This window comes from Scyliorhinus canicula, chromosome 4 (genome assembly GCF_902713615.1).
Source record: "Scyliorhinus canicula chromosome 4, sScyCan1.1, whole genome shotgun sequence".
NCBI lineage: Eukaryota > Metazoa > Chordata > Chondrichthyes > Carcharhiniformes > Scyliorhinidae > Scyliorhinus > Scyliorhinus canicula.
The window spans coordinates 234,543,346-234,558,202 of NC_052149.1; the positions used below are offsets into that span (position 1 = coordinate 234,543,346).

The following is a 14,857-nucleotide window of genomic DNA, read 5'->3' on the forward strand; positions in this document are numbered from 1 at the left end:
GTAGCATGGTGGTTAGCATAAATGCTTCACAGCTCCAGGGTCCCAGGTTCGGTTCCCGGCTGGGTCACTGTCTGTGCGGAGTCTGCACGTCCTCCCCGTGTGTGCGTGGGTTTCCCCCGGGTGCTCCGGTTTCCTCCCACAGTCCAAAGCTGTGCGGGTTAGGTGGATTGGCCATGGTAAATTGCCCGTAGTGTCCTAAAAAGCAAGGTTAAGGGGGGGGGGGGGGTTGTTGGGTTACGGGTATTGGGTGGATACGTGGGTTTGAGTAGGGTGATCATTGCTCGGCACAACATCGAGGGCTGCAGGGCCTGTTCTGTGCTGTACTGTTCTATGTTCAAAGCACGGACAACGCTCTTAAAATGTGATGTTGACTCTTGGTCACTACTCCATGTGACACGTAATCGAGATATCTATCTTGAATTTTTACATTATGCATACCACGATTCACAATAGTAAGAGATAAGAATTAACGTGCTAAATAATATATTATGACTCATTAGAAAGTTCCTGAATAATTGCTGTTTTGTAAAATCAATCCCGCAAATAACAGTAAACATTCCAGAATCCAATTGTATAGTTGAAGTTTGACTTTTAATGGTTAATGTAATTAAGGGGCAGCAAAAATATCGTGTACATCTCACGAAAACATCAATTGGTGCACCACTCCATGGAGATACCCTTTTAATTTACATAACAATACATTCCATTTGTGGCACCAGTCATAACTCTTAATTGTTTGAGTCACTTTTATCAACTTTCTACTCGCTCCAGATGCCGAACGACCACCATCTCTCTATTATCATATTCATTGCGGCTTTCCACCCTTGATTACATTCATACCACTCAAAAATCCAGACATCTGCATATCTGGCTAATTTCTCTATTGGAGCAGAGCTACTCTTTCTTAACCGCTGTTACCTACCATTTTCCAATACTGCTCTTGACCAACAAGTTGCTTCTTCCTGCCATCATCCAGAGAGTTGAGGTCAGCTTACGCCTTTCATGCTGTTGAAAACTATATCTTCCTCTCCATCCCCACTGTCGAACACTCCACTAACTATGTGTTTCAATATTTCCTGATGTACATTTAGTTTGGAATGAACTGCAATTGACTCCAGTTAAATAATGAAAAGAGCCATAGACCCGGAAAAAGCTCTTCGTCTTTGCAATTTACCCCATCTTCCTCCGTGACCACTCTTTCAGGCTGGACGAAACCTTTTCCACTCAGCAGCCAATTCTACTCTGAATTGAACATCGAATGTTCTCCGCATTTGAACGTTTGGTTACTGCCTGCATAACGTCATCCACCAGTATCTGTACCTCAGTGCATATGTTGCGAGAACTGTCGTCCTTTTTTTTTTTAACCTCTGAACACAACTGTCATCTGAGAGTACCTTGAAGAAATGGGTGTTAAAGAAATGTACCTTCAAGAAATGGGTGTTTATCAGTGATGTCAGAGTATGGGTGGACCTGGGCTGTCTGTCAGGTTTATGCTTTCGTTTCAGGTTGTTTGCTGGAGGTTGTGTTTTAGTTTCGTTTTCAGTGTTGGACATGGAACCAGAAAAAGCAGGTGTACTGTTGATCTCTCTGCCATGAAAAGACAATCTCTTGATGATTAGGTGAATTCTGAATTATAAATGTTTTCAGTGGTAACTTTAACCTGATGTTAAAGCACCTTTAATATGAAAGAGATAGAGAGAGAAAAGAAAGAGAGAGAGCGGAAAAAAGAAGAGAAAGTGAAATACAGATTAGGGAAAAATATAAAGAGAGAGAGTTTGAACTTCAGAATATGGCCATGAAACATGACAGTCAGTGAAAATTGGCAGGCATAAAGGGAAATGCACAGTTGGGTGATAGTGATGAGGATAGTGAGAAAGAGCATCATGGTCGAAGGCTTGGTGGGGAGCTATGTAAATATGTCCACGCATTGCCAAGGTTTGATGAGAAGGAGATAGAAGCCTTCTTCATTTCATTTGAGAAGTAGCTCAACAAATGAATTAGCCACAGGAAATGTGGGTATTATTGATTCAAACAAAGCTCGTAGGTAGGGCGTGAAGTGTTTCCATCACTGTCAGATGAGGTATCTGGGTTGTATGAGGAGGTGAAAAAATCCATCTTAGGTGCATATGAGCTAGTGCCTGAAGCCTACAAACAATTAGAAATTAGAAATTGACGGACAGAAATTGGTCATACATACATGGAGTTTGAAAGGATCAAACAGAGTAATTTTGATAGGTGGATAAGGTCTTTGAAAATAGACAAAACGTATGAAGCTCTCAGAGAAATTATATTTTTGGAGGAGTTTAAAAATTCAATTCCTGATGTAGTCAGAACGCATGTGGAAGAACAGAGGGTTAAAACTGCAAGATTAGCAGCAGTAATGGCAGATGATTATGAATTAGATCATAAATTCAAGCTTGGTTTCCGACATCAGTTTCAGCCTCTGAGGGATAGAAATCGGGGAGAAGAGAAATACTCAAGTGGTAAAGGTGATCTGATGGGTGATAATAAGGACAACGTACCCCAGATTAAAAAAGAAATCCAGGAGGGTGGAAAAGAAATGAAAAGTTTGAAATGTTTTCACTGTAATAAACTAGGCATGTAAAGTCACAGTGTTGGTGGTTTAAGGTAAACACTGGGAAGGCTGACGTGGGAAAACAGGATAAGACAGCAAGATTTGTTAAAGTGGTAAAGGAAAGCACAAGTGAAGCGAAGGAGGGGAAACGATTCCACAGCCTGATCAAGAGGTGATTGACAAGAAGGTGACAGATCTCTTTAAATAATTTACTTGTGTGGGTTAAGTATACTCATGTGTATCAGGATGAGCAGGTATAGAAGTCACAATTTTAAGAGATACGGTGGCTAGTCAATCTTTAATGGTAAGAGATGAGTAATTATGTAGTATGGGAAGAATATTGCCAGAAAAGTTGGTAATATGTGGAATTCAGGCTGAGATGAGTAGTGTTCCATTACATAAGGTAAGGTTGGAAAGTCCAGTGAGGAGTGGTGAAGTTGATGTAGGAGTAATAGAGACGCTATCTTGCCCAGGAATGCAGTTTATCTTGTGTAATGATACAGCTGGATCGCAGGTGAGAGTGATGCTTACTGTGGTTGATAAGCCAATGGAAAATCAGGCAACTGAAGCGTTGAAGGACGAATATCCTGGGATTTTTCTGGAATGTGTAGTAACAAGGTCGCAAAGTCACAGGTTAAGACAAGAGGAGAAATCAAATAGTGAAGATAAAGTTGAAGTGCAATTATCAGAAAAGATTTTTGATCAGATGGTTGAAAAAGAACAAGAACAGTTGGAGGATGAGGTGGATATTTTTGGATCAGGAAAATTGGCGGAGTTACAACGAAAACATGTAGAAATAAACCGGATGTATCAGGAAGCATTAGCAGAAGAGGAATCTGCGTGGATACCAGACTGTTCTTACCGCAAAAAGTGATTTTCTGATGAGCAAATTGAGACCATTACATACGCAGGCGGATGAAAAGTGGGCAGTAATTCATCAACTAGTATTGCCGCAATGATATAGAAAGGAGGTGTTGCGTTTGCACATGAGGTACCAGTGGGAGGTCATTTGGGAATATGGAAAACTCAAGCTAAAATTCCCCCAAAAATTTATTATCATGGACTACATAAAGGTGCCGTTAAATGTTGTCAATCGTGTCACACATGTCAAGTGATAGGGAAACCTCAAGCAGTGATAAAACCAGCATCAGTAATACCCATTCTAGCATTTGAGGAACCTTATACAAGGAATCTAATTGATTGCATAGGACCGCTTCGAAAACAAAAAGTGGGAATCAATATCTTTTGACTATAATGGATATGTCTACTAGGTTTCCAGAGGCCATTCCAGTACGCAATGTTACAGCTAAACTAATTGTGGAGGAGTTACTTAAATTCTTTACGAGATATGGACTACCCACAGAAATACAATCGGATCAAGGATCAAATTTTACCTCAAGAGTTTTCAAAGAAGTTATGGATAGCTTAATAATAAAACAATTTAAATGAACTGCGTACAATCCAGCATCGTAGGGAGCGTTAGAAAGGTGGCATGAGACATTAAATACAATGTCGAGGACTTATTTTCACGATTATCCAGAGGATTGGGATAAAGGAATTCCATTCGTACTGTTTGCAATTAGGGATGCACATAATGAGTCAACCAAATTTAGTCCTTTTCAACTAATTTTTGGTCATCAAGTAAGAGAACCACTTAAATTGATTAAGGAAAAATTGGTGAGCGAGAAATCGGAAATTACATTATTGGATAACGTGTCAAATTTTAGGGAACGATTAAATAGAGCAGGTGAATTGGCGAGACAACATTTAAAAGTTGCACAAAATGTGATGAAACAGGTAGCGAACAAGAAGTCGAAAGTTCGTAGTTTTGCCAGTGGAGATAAAGTATTAGTATTGTTACCAGTGGTAGGGGAACCTTTAAAAACTAGGTTTTGTGGAACTTATCAGATTGAAAGGAAATTCAGTGAGGTGAATTATGTGGTAAAAACACCAGATAGAAGGAAGACTCACCGAGTGTGTCATGTGAATATGCTGAAGAGGTACTTTGAAAGGGAAGGAGAGAAAAAGGAGGCAGTTTTAATGATTCTAACTCAAAGTGACAACCAAATCCAGATGACTGTGAATTTGACATACCTCAAATTAAATCGAAAAACGAGGTTGTTCTTAAAAATTGTGTAAATTGTTGAGTTACCTTCAAGAGGAAATACGAACTGACCTGAAAGAATTACTGAAAGCACATGGGCATATTTGTGGAGATAAATTGGGAAGTACTAAAATACATGATGTAGATGCGGGGAATGCTGTTCCAGTCAAACAACATCCATACAGACTTAAACTTAACCCTTTAAAGTTGGCACAGGTTAAAAAACGATATTAGAGTATGCTTAAAAATGGCACAATGGAAGTGAGCTGCAGCCAATGCATCACTCATAGTGATGGTACCTAAACCAGACGGTACCCAACGGTTGTGTGTGGACTATAATGCAGTTACGAGAATGGACTCTTATCCTATCCAACGTTTGGAAGATTGCATTGAGAAAGTGGGACAATCAGTTTTTGTTTACAAACTGGATTTACTTAAAGGTTACTGGTTACCTTGATCCGAAAGGGCGAAGGGGATTTCAGCTTTTGTGACTACAGATGGTATATACCAATTCAAAGTTATGCCATTTGGCTTGGAAATCGCCCCTCCCATATTTCAACGGTTAACTAAAACAGTTGTTTCAGGATTACCCATTTGTGCGGTATACATCGACGATCTGGTAATTTTCAGCCAGACATGGAAAGAAAATTTAAAACATCTGCTGGAGTTGTACGATCGAATTCAGGAGGCGGGTTTGGTGATAAACCTAGCTAAAACTGAATTTGGAAAAGCTCAAGTCACTTTCCTTCTCCATACAATCGGACAGGGTCGAATTCTCACACGGGATGTGAAACCAAAAGTTATTGAGGAGCTTTCAATACCCTCAAGACAAGGGAAATAATGTGATTTATTGGCAAGAGTGGATTTGATCGAACATTTGTGCAAATATTTTGTAGCGTGATTGCTCCACTGACGGACTTGCTGAAGAAAGGTCGAAAATTTCAGTGGACAGTGGAGTTTCAACATGCATTTGACTACATGAAAGCTGTGATAACCAATGCTCCTGTGTTGGAGATTTACAAGGGATTCTGTTATCTGATTGAACTAAAACATCTGACTTTAACGAGAAATGCCAAGGCATAGAGCAATAGATGGATCGTGCAGAGACTTCCTTGTTCAAAGAGACTGTCAATCCAGAAGGATTCCAGTTGGAGGGAGAAGAAATAAAATGGACTATATTATTGTACCTGTTTGCGTGTGTTGTTTGTTTAAAAAAAAAGTATATTTACGGTGTGTATTTCTTAAAGGATAGTGAAAAGGTGAAAAATAGAACCATCTTGAAGTTGATGGGTTTTTTTTCTTGTGCGGGGAGCTGTCATGTGAGAGCACCTTTATGGAATGGGTGTTTAAGAAATGTACCTTTAAGAAATGGGTGTGTATCAGTGATGTCAGAATATGGGTGGCGCTGGGCTGTCTGTCAGCTTTTTACATTCGTTTCAGGCTGTTATCTGCTCGGTGTGTTTTAGTTTCGTTTTCAGTGTTGGAGCTGGTGCCAAACAAAGTAGGTGTACTGTTGATCTCTCTGCCATGAAAAGACTATCTCTTGATAATTTGTTAAAATCAGAATTATGAGTCTTTTTAGCAGTGACTTTAACCTGACATGCTTCTGTTAAAAGTTATGCTTTTTGTAAGTCTTCTGGATGTTAAAATTACAGCGTAAGCATTACTTAGTGTTGTACTCTTTGGGGGTTGTTTTTGAATAAATGGTTGCTAAGATGTTCACTGTATGTTTTAAAAAGGTTAACATGAGTTCCTAGAACAAACATTGTTTTGCTTTAAAAAATACTTTTCCATTTCTGCTGCACCACCACTGTCATGTGTGCCGTGTGCTCCCCATACCACAATCTATTCAACGTTGTGGGTCAAGTGAACTCTATGATACACTTCCCGGTTCACTAAACCCTGGCCCATAACACAACTCGTTCAATGCAATCTTTTTTTAGAAAATATTTTATTGAGGCATTTATAATTTTAACATTTTAACACGATAAGCAACAGAGCAGTCCAACACACGCAGGAACTCCACTGCAACATACCCAACTCCACCCCGCCCCTAGCTATCCATATATTAGATTCCCTGCTCTTATTCTTCACTTCCATGCTTCCCCCCCCCCCCCCATTCACCCCCCTCCCTCCTTTTGATGGCCAGCTTTCCTGAAAGAAATCGATGAACGGCTGCCACCGCCGAGCGAACCCTGTAATGAACCCCTGAAAGCTAACTTAATATTCTCTAGCCGAAGTAACCCTGCCATGTCACTGACCCACACCCCGACATTGGAGGCTCCGAGTCCCTTCATGCAAGCAAAGTACTTCTCCGGGCCACCATGGAGGCAAAGGCCAAAATATCGACCTCCCCTCCTCGCTGGACTCCCGGATCTTCCGGCGCTCCAAATACTACCACCTCTGGATTCGGAGTTACCCTCACTTCCACGACCTCTGACATGACGTCTGAGAATCCCTGCAAAAATCCTCTCAGCTTCGCACACGCCCAAAACATCTGTATATGTTCCGCCGGACTTCCTCAGCACTGCCCTCATCTTTCCTCCTCCTCCTCAAAAGACCTACTCATCCGGGCCACAGCCATACGACCCCTGTGGACTACCTTGAACTGGACCATGCTCAGGCTGGCACACGACGAGGATGCATTGACTCTCTTCAGGGCCTTCTCCCATGGACCGACATCCAACTGCCCTCCGCACTCTTCCTCCCACTACCTCATCACCCTCCCAATTAGGACCCCTTCCCACTCCATCATTTCCTGATATATTTCCGAGAGCCATCCCTTCCCAACCCCCGTTTTAGACATGAACTTTCCCTGTAGTCCCCTTAGAAGCAAGCGAGGGAAGCTTGGAACTTGCATCCAGACAAAATACCGTTCCTACAGGCACTGGAATTCATTCTCACCCGGTAACTCAAAGTCCTCCTCTAGCTCTTTTAGGCTCGGCAAACCCTCCTGAATGAAGAGATCCCCAAAAACCTCAATCCCTGCCCGCTGCCACGTCCTAAAGCCCCCATCCAGCCCCCCGGAGCAAACCTGTGATTATTACAGATCGGTGACCAAAACGACGCCCCCTCCAGTCTCATGTGTTGCCTCAATTGCCCCGACACTCTCAGGGATGCCGCTACCACTGGACTTGTGGAGTAATAAGCCGGCGAGAATAGTACAGATGCCATTAACAGAGCCTTCAGATTCGTTAATATGCCGCCTCCACTCGATCCCACACTGACCCCTCCCCGCTACCCATTTCCTAATGATCGAAATATTAGCCGCCCAGTAAGAGTTAATAAAGTTCGCAAGTGCCAAGCCCCGCTTAAGAAGGACCATCGTCACTCTCGGGGCATTGCCGGCCCATATAAAACCCGAAATCGCCGTATTCATCTTCCTACAAAATGCCTTTGGGATGCAGATTGGGAGACACTGAAACACAAACAGTAATCTCGGGAGGACAGTCATCTTTACCGTCTGTACCCTCCCTGCCACTGACAGCAGGAGCTCATACCACCGATGGAAGTCCCCTTTCATTTGCTCAATCACCCTGCCTACATTTAGTTTATGCAGCTGACTCCAGTCCTTGCCACCTGAATCCGAATGTGCCTAAAACTCCTTCCCACCACTTTGAACGGAATCTCCTCCAGTCTTCTCTCCTGCTCCCATGCCTGGATCGCAAGAATCTTACTCTTTCCCATATTCAGTTTGTAACCTAACAACCAGCCAAATTGATCCAGTATTCCCATAATTGCTGTGATTTCCCCCCCCCCCCCAAACGGGTCTGTTATATAAAGGAGTAAATCATCCGCGTAGAGTGAGAGCTATGTTCCACCCCCTCTCACTATGCCCCGACAAATGTCCGATGCCCTCAGCACCATTGCGAAATGCTCTATGGCCAGGGCAAACTGTAGTGGTGAGTGTGGCATCACTGCCTTGTCCCATGCACAGACTAAAATACTCTGATCGAACCAGGATGCACCTTACATTCGCAACAGGTGGTTGATATAGCAAATGGTACCAATCTATAAATTTTTGCCCGAACCCAAACCTTCCCAAGACGTCCAGTAGGTACTTCCACTCCATCCGATCAAAGGCCTTTTCTGCACCCATGGCCACCACCAGCTCGACCTCGCGCCCCTCTGCAGGCATCATTATTACATTTAGGAGCCGCCTATTGTTGGAAGCAAGGTGCCATCCCTTCTCGAATCCCGCCTGGTACACCCTATTACCCCAGGAACACAATCCTCGATGCGCATGGCCAAGATCTTTGCCAGAACTTTTGCATTCGCATACAAGAGGGAGATTGGCCTATACGCCCGACAACTCTCCAGAACCTAATCCCACTTGAAAATAAGGGACATCGATGCCTGTAATTACATTGGGGGAAGCAGTCCCATCTCCTTGGACTCAATAAAAGCCTTCACCAGGAGCAGCCCCAGCAGACCGGAAAACATTTTATAAATCTCAACAATGTAACCGTCAGGCCCCGGTGCCTTACCCGATAGCATTACCCGCAAATCCGTCTATAACCTCCCCCAGCACAATTAGGGCTCCAAAACCCTCCACCAACCCATCAGCTATCCTTGTAAACTGCAACAGCCCCAGCCCCCACCCCGCAGAAATGGCTTCATAGCATCCACCCGGCTGGGCATTCCAATTTATTCAATACACTGTAAAATTTCCGAAACATCATTCACCCGTGACGGATCCAAAACTACCTTCACCCCTGTATGTCTTACTTTCCCAATCTCTTTCGCCGCCTCCTGTTTCCTCAGCTGATGCTCCAGCATCCTGCTGGATTTCCCCCCATATACATAGACCCTCCGAAGTCCTCCATCCACGTCACCTATTGATAGGAGCCCAAGTTCCATCTGCAGGCTCTGACGTTCCTTCAGTCACCCGTCATCAGGAGACTCCACATACCTCCTGTTCACCTGTAGAATTTCGCCTACCAGCATGTCTAAGTCCACCCGCTCAGCCTTCTCCTTATGTGCCCGAATTGAGATAAGTTCCCCAGTAATAACCGCCTTCAGGGCCTCCCACACCATGCCAGCCAGCCGAATCTTTACCTGTGTCATTGATCTTTATACATCCCGGGATGGCCTCCCTCACACACTGGCACACCTCCTCCGCTAACAACCCCGCATCTAAACTCCACTGCGGCTGCTGGGCCTTTCCTTTGATAACTTGCAGGTCTACTCAGTGTGGGACGTGGTTTGGCACCAGACTTGCTGAATATTCAGCATCTACCACCTCAGCCAGCAGCGCTTCGTCCAACACAAAGAAGTCTATCCGGGAATATATCATATGCATGGGAGGAGAATGAGATCTCCTTACTTCTTGGCCTCCCAAATCTCCAGGGATCAGCGACTCCCCTCCCCCATGTGTTCCATGAACCCCCGCAGCTCCTTTGCCATAACTTCCCAGTCCTGGTAATAAATCAAGCCTTGGATCCAGATCCGTGTTGAAATCCTCCCCCCCCCCCCCCCCCCACCCCAATAATCAATCGATCTGAGTGCAAGTCCTGAATCTTCCCAAGCACCCGTCAAAGAAATTCAACGTCATCCCAGTTTGGGCATGTATATTTATCAATACCATGGTCGTTCCCTCCAATTTCCCAAGAGCCATTATATATCTACCCACCCCCCCCCCGGTACGTCTCTATATTCCCCACCTCGAATGCCACCCGCTTATGTACCAGGATTGCGACCCCATCATTTTAAATTCTAATCCCGAATGGAATACCTGCCCAACCTGTCCTTCCCTTAACCTAAACAGCCAAGTCCGCCTTCAGTTGCCTCAAGTGAGCGGACAAATGGGCCCGTTCGACTGACCCATTCAGTCCCCGAACGCTCCACGTGACCAGCCTAGTCGGGAGGCACCTCGCCCCCTCCCCTGTCGATCAACCAAAACCTCTCTTACACCAATCTTCGGCCCAAGTCGCGCACCGCCCCAGTCCCGCCCTCGGGAAACTACCATCATCAACTCACCTCCTCTTCCATTTTGAATGTCCCCTCCCGTCAGTTGTCCACTCCCTTTCCCATCTGACCCCCAACTCCCTCTCCCCCTCTCATCCCCTCCTCCCACACATCGGTCTTCAGCTCATCCCTCACTTTGCTTCCATGAACTCGTCCGCCCAGCTAGCCTGGCAGCCTCTGCCCATGGCACCTAGCATCTTAACCACCCCTCCTCCCCCCAACACACACTGGTTCACCTCGCCTGCCGCTCTTAGTACAAACATTCGAAACAATCGAAACAAAGCCAAGAAGTAAAAACAAACAAACAATCCCGCCTAAGGTCCAAACCCAAAGACCACCCCTCCTCCCTTAACAAAAACTATATATCATCCTAAACCAAACAGAACACAAAAAATATAAAGAAACATGCAAAACCCCGAAATGCATCCGAATAACGAAAACCCAAAGTATTTGGAGAACATAGTTCAGATCTCCTCAGTCAAAGTTCAAGATCCTCCTCCTTCTCCTCCTCCTTCTCCTTTATAAAGTCCTCTGCCTCCTCCGTCAAACCAAAGTACAACTCCCGGGCCCCATAGGTCACCCATAGGCAAGCCGGGCACAGTAGAACAGACTTTATGCTATTCTTGTCGAGGGCCAACTTAACCTTATTAAAGATCGCCCTCCCCTTCGCAAGCTCTACTCCCAGGTCCTGGTACACCTGGATCCCGAAATCTTCTGAAGTGCATTGCCTCGTCTGCCTGGCCCACCTCATAAGGAGGTACAGAAGATGCAGAAGTCTCAGAACACGCACGAAGAGAAACAAAAGCTGCTTCTTCCCTGCTGTTACCAGACTCTTAAACGACCCTCTTATGGACTGATATCATTAACACTACACCCCTGTTATATTGTAGACCTTGTGTTGCCATATTATGTATTTTCTTTTATTTCCTTTTCTATTCATGTACTTAATGTTCTATTGAACTGCTTGCAGAAAACTGCTTTTCATTGTACCTCGGTACACGTGACAAGAAACAAATCCAACCCAATAATACGTCTCTTTTCCAGGAACCAATGTAATCGTACCACCATCGTCCTCGGTCGGTCACCCCCTTGGTGCTCGGGCCGGTGCACCTGCAACGGTCAATCAAACACACCTTCTCCAAGCAGCTTCCCCAACATCTTCCCCACATACGCACCGAAATCCGATCCTTCAATTTCCTCCGGCAGACCCACGATCAGAAGGCTCTGCCTCCAAGAACGATTTTCCAGGTCCTCCACTTTCTCCAGCATCTCTCCTGCTGGTCACGCAGCATCCCAATCTCTGCTGCCATCGAGGTGGACTGTTCCTCCGTCTGCTCCTGCAACCTCTAGATCATGTGTCCATGGACTACCAATCTCATCTCTACGCAGTCAACCACCGCCTTGTCCACTGCCCGGGCCAGGTATTCTGCACTCTCCTTCCACTGTTGGGTAAACTTCTCATTTATGAAGCTCACCACCTGGTCCATCGACCACTGAGTTGACGGGGTCCGACACTGTTCATCCACCATCTCGACGCGCATTGTTCGCTTCTCACTCAGCACCACCGCCTGGTTCATTCTTTTCTGATTACCTCTGGACCGCAGCTCCAAAAACTGGGGGTCAATTTCTTCTGTTCCTACTTCTGCACCTTTCCGCTGCAACATTTCTGCAACAAATCGGCGTAATGGTCATAAAAAGACCACCATGTGCTGTCAAATGTGCGACCTCTGACTCCATGGTCGCCACCTGTTCAATGCGATCTTGACAAGAATTTCTTCGTCCATGATCTCTGGATTTGAAAATTGCACATCACTCCACGTTTTAAAAAGGCTGGAAGGGATAAACCTGTGAATTACAGACCAGTTAACATAACGACTGTGGTGGGAAAATTGCTGGAACGTATTGTCAGGGATAGGGTAACTCAACACCTCGAAATATTTCGGTCGATCAGAGAGAACCAGCATAGATTCCTGAAGGGAAGGTCATGCCTGACGAAAGTTATGGAATTTTCTGAGGAGGTGATTAAGGTAGTGAACAGGGGAATGCCTATGGATATCACTGATATGGACTTCCAGAAGTTATTTGATAAAACCCACACACTGTTAACTAAGGTAGAAGCCCACGGAGTTGAGGGGAAATTATTGACCTGACTAGGAAACTGGTTGAGTGGCAGGCGACAGACCGTGGAGTTAATGGTCATTACTTAAATTGGCTGGGTAGTGTAACACAGGAATATGAGTTGGGGCCTCAAATGTTCACAGTATTTATTAATGACTTGGAAGATGGCATAGAAAGCCATATTCCAAATTTGCGGATGATACAAAATTATCAGGCATTCTGGGAAGCCCACATGATAGCACAAAACTGCAAGGAGATATTGACGGACTAGGTCAATGGGCAAAATTGTGGCAGATGGAACCTAATGGGTTATCAATTTTGGCTCAAAAATGTTTAGAGCAGAAGACTTTCTGAATGGAAAGAGGTTAAATGCAGTGGATGTTTAAAGAGGCTTGGAGGTTCAGTTGCATTAGTCTTAAAAATTCCAAGAACATGTGCAGAACATAATCAAAACGGCCAATGGAATGCTAGGCTTTATATCTAGAGGATTGAACTATAAAGACACAAGGGTTATGCTGCAGCTGTGCAAAACCCTGATTCGATCCCACTTGAAGTACGGTGAGCAGGTCTCCACACCACACCTTACGAAAGATATTTTGGCATTCGAGGGAGTGCAACGTAGGTTTACCGAACGTATACCTGCATGGCAGGGTTGGCGTCACGAGGAAATATTTCTCAAATTAGACATGTTTTTGCTAGAATTTAACGTGTGATCTGATCGAAGTATTCGAGATATTAACAGAAAAAGACTGGGTAGATAAAGATAAACCATTTCCATTGGTTGGAGATTTTATGACTCTGCAGCATACGGTTAGGGCGAGATCAATCAGGGGAGATGGCAGGAAGAACTTTTTCACTGAAAAGTTGGTAGACATTGGGAATTCACTCCCATAAACAGCAGTTGAAACGAGATCAGTTGTTAATTTTATCTCAGAGATAGATACATTATTGATAAGCAAAAGTATTAAGGGATATGGGCCAAAGGCAGATGCGTGGAGTTAGGTCGCAGATCAGCCGTGATCTCATTGAATGGCAGGACAGGCTCCAGGGGCTCAATGGCCTACTCTTAGTCCTATGTTCCTATCTCTGTTCAATGAGTACTTTAGAGCTCAAATCCTGTGAATATATTTTAGGGACCATCGATTTCTGGTCCCAAACATCCCAAAATTAAAGTTGTCAATATTATGTCAAAATGGAGCAGTTGTTGCCTTATTTCCTATTACTGCATCCTGCTGCACCTCGACAACTTGCAACGGGGAGTCCTCATGTCTTTCTTGCAGTCACCTGCAGAGGAGGTTTTAACAGGATGTTGCATGGTCTGGAGGGTGATAAGTATGCGGAGAGACAGAATAGACTGGGACTATTTTCATTAGAACGACGGACGTTGAGGCATAACCTGATTGATGTCTGCAAGATTTTGAGGGGAACGGAGAGAGTGGATGGGTAGGAACTATTTCCCAGGGTGGAAGAGTCAGTCAACAGGGGATATAGGTTTAATGTCGATGGGGCAATGTTTAGAGGAGATGTGCGAGGCAGATGGTGGTGATTTCGTGCAATGTATTGCCAGGAGAGGTTGTGGAAGCGGATACATTAACGGCTTCCAAAAGGCATCTCGACAAGTACATGGATCGGCTGGGTATAGAGGGATACGGCAGTAGGAAGTGAGGGTTTTGGCCAAGGGTGGTATCTTGACTGATGAAAGCTTGGAGGGCCAAAGTTCCTGCTCCTGTGCTGTATTGTTCTTTGTTCATTGTTCATATCTGTGATAGCTCTCAACCCGAAGCATTGGCTACCACGCCTTCCGCTACCTACGTTGAATATGATAAAATTCCTTCCCTGGACAGCTTCACCTCTTCTCTTGTAATTGGCGTTCAAATCCAACTTCTTGAGAAAGCCTTTGATCAAGCATTGCAGCACCACCTTCTTTGAACCAGACCATTTTTCCTGATTATGCGTTGTTTTATACGTGTTTTTCTGGCCTGTCATATTCGTCAAAAACGTTCACGAATATAAATAATACCACATCCATCTTTAATTTTCAACCTTTATCCCCATAATTCCGTGTCACGATAAATCGAATTAGATCATGCCTA

General features: G+C 44.5%; 1 protein-coding gene across 1 annotated transcript in view; it reads left to right on the forward strand.

The window, feature by feature from the left end:
- Window positions 1-14,857, forward strand: part of LOC119964287 — a 134,596-nt gene that overhangs the window by 70,618 nt on the left and 49,121 nt on the right.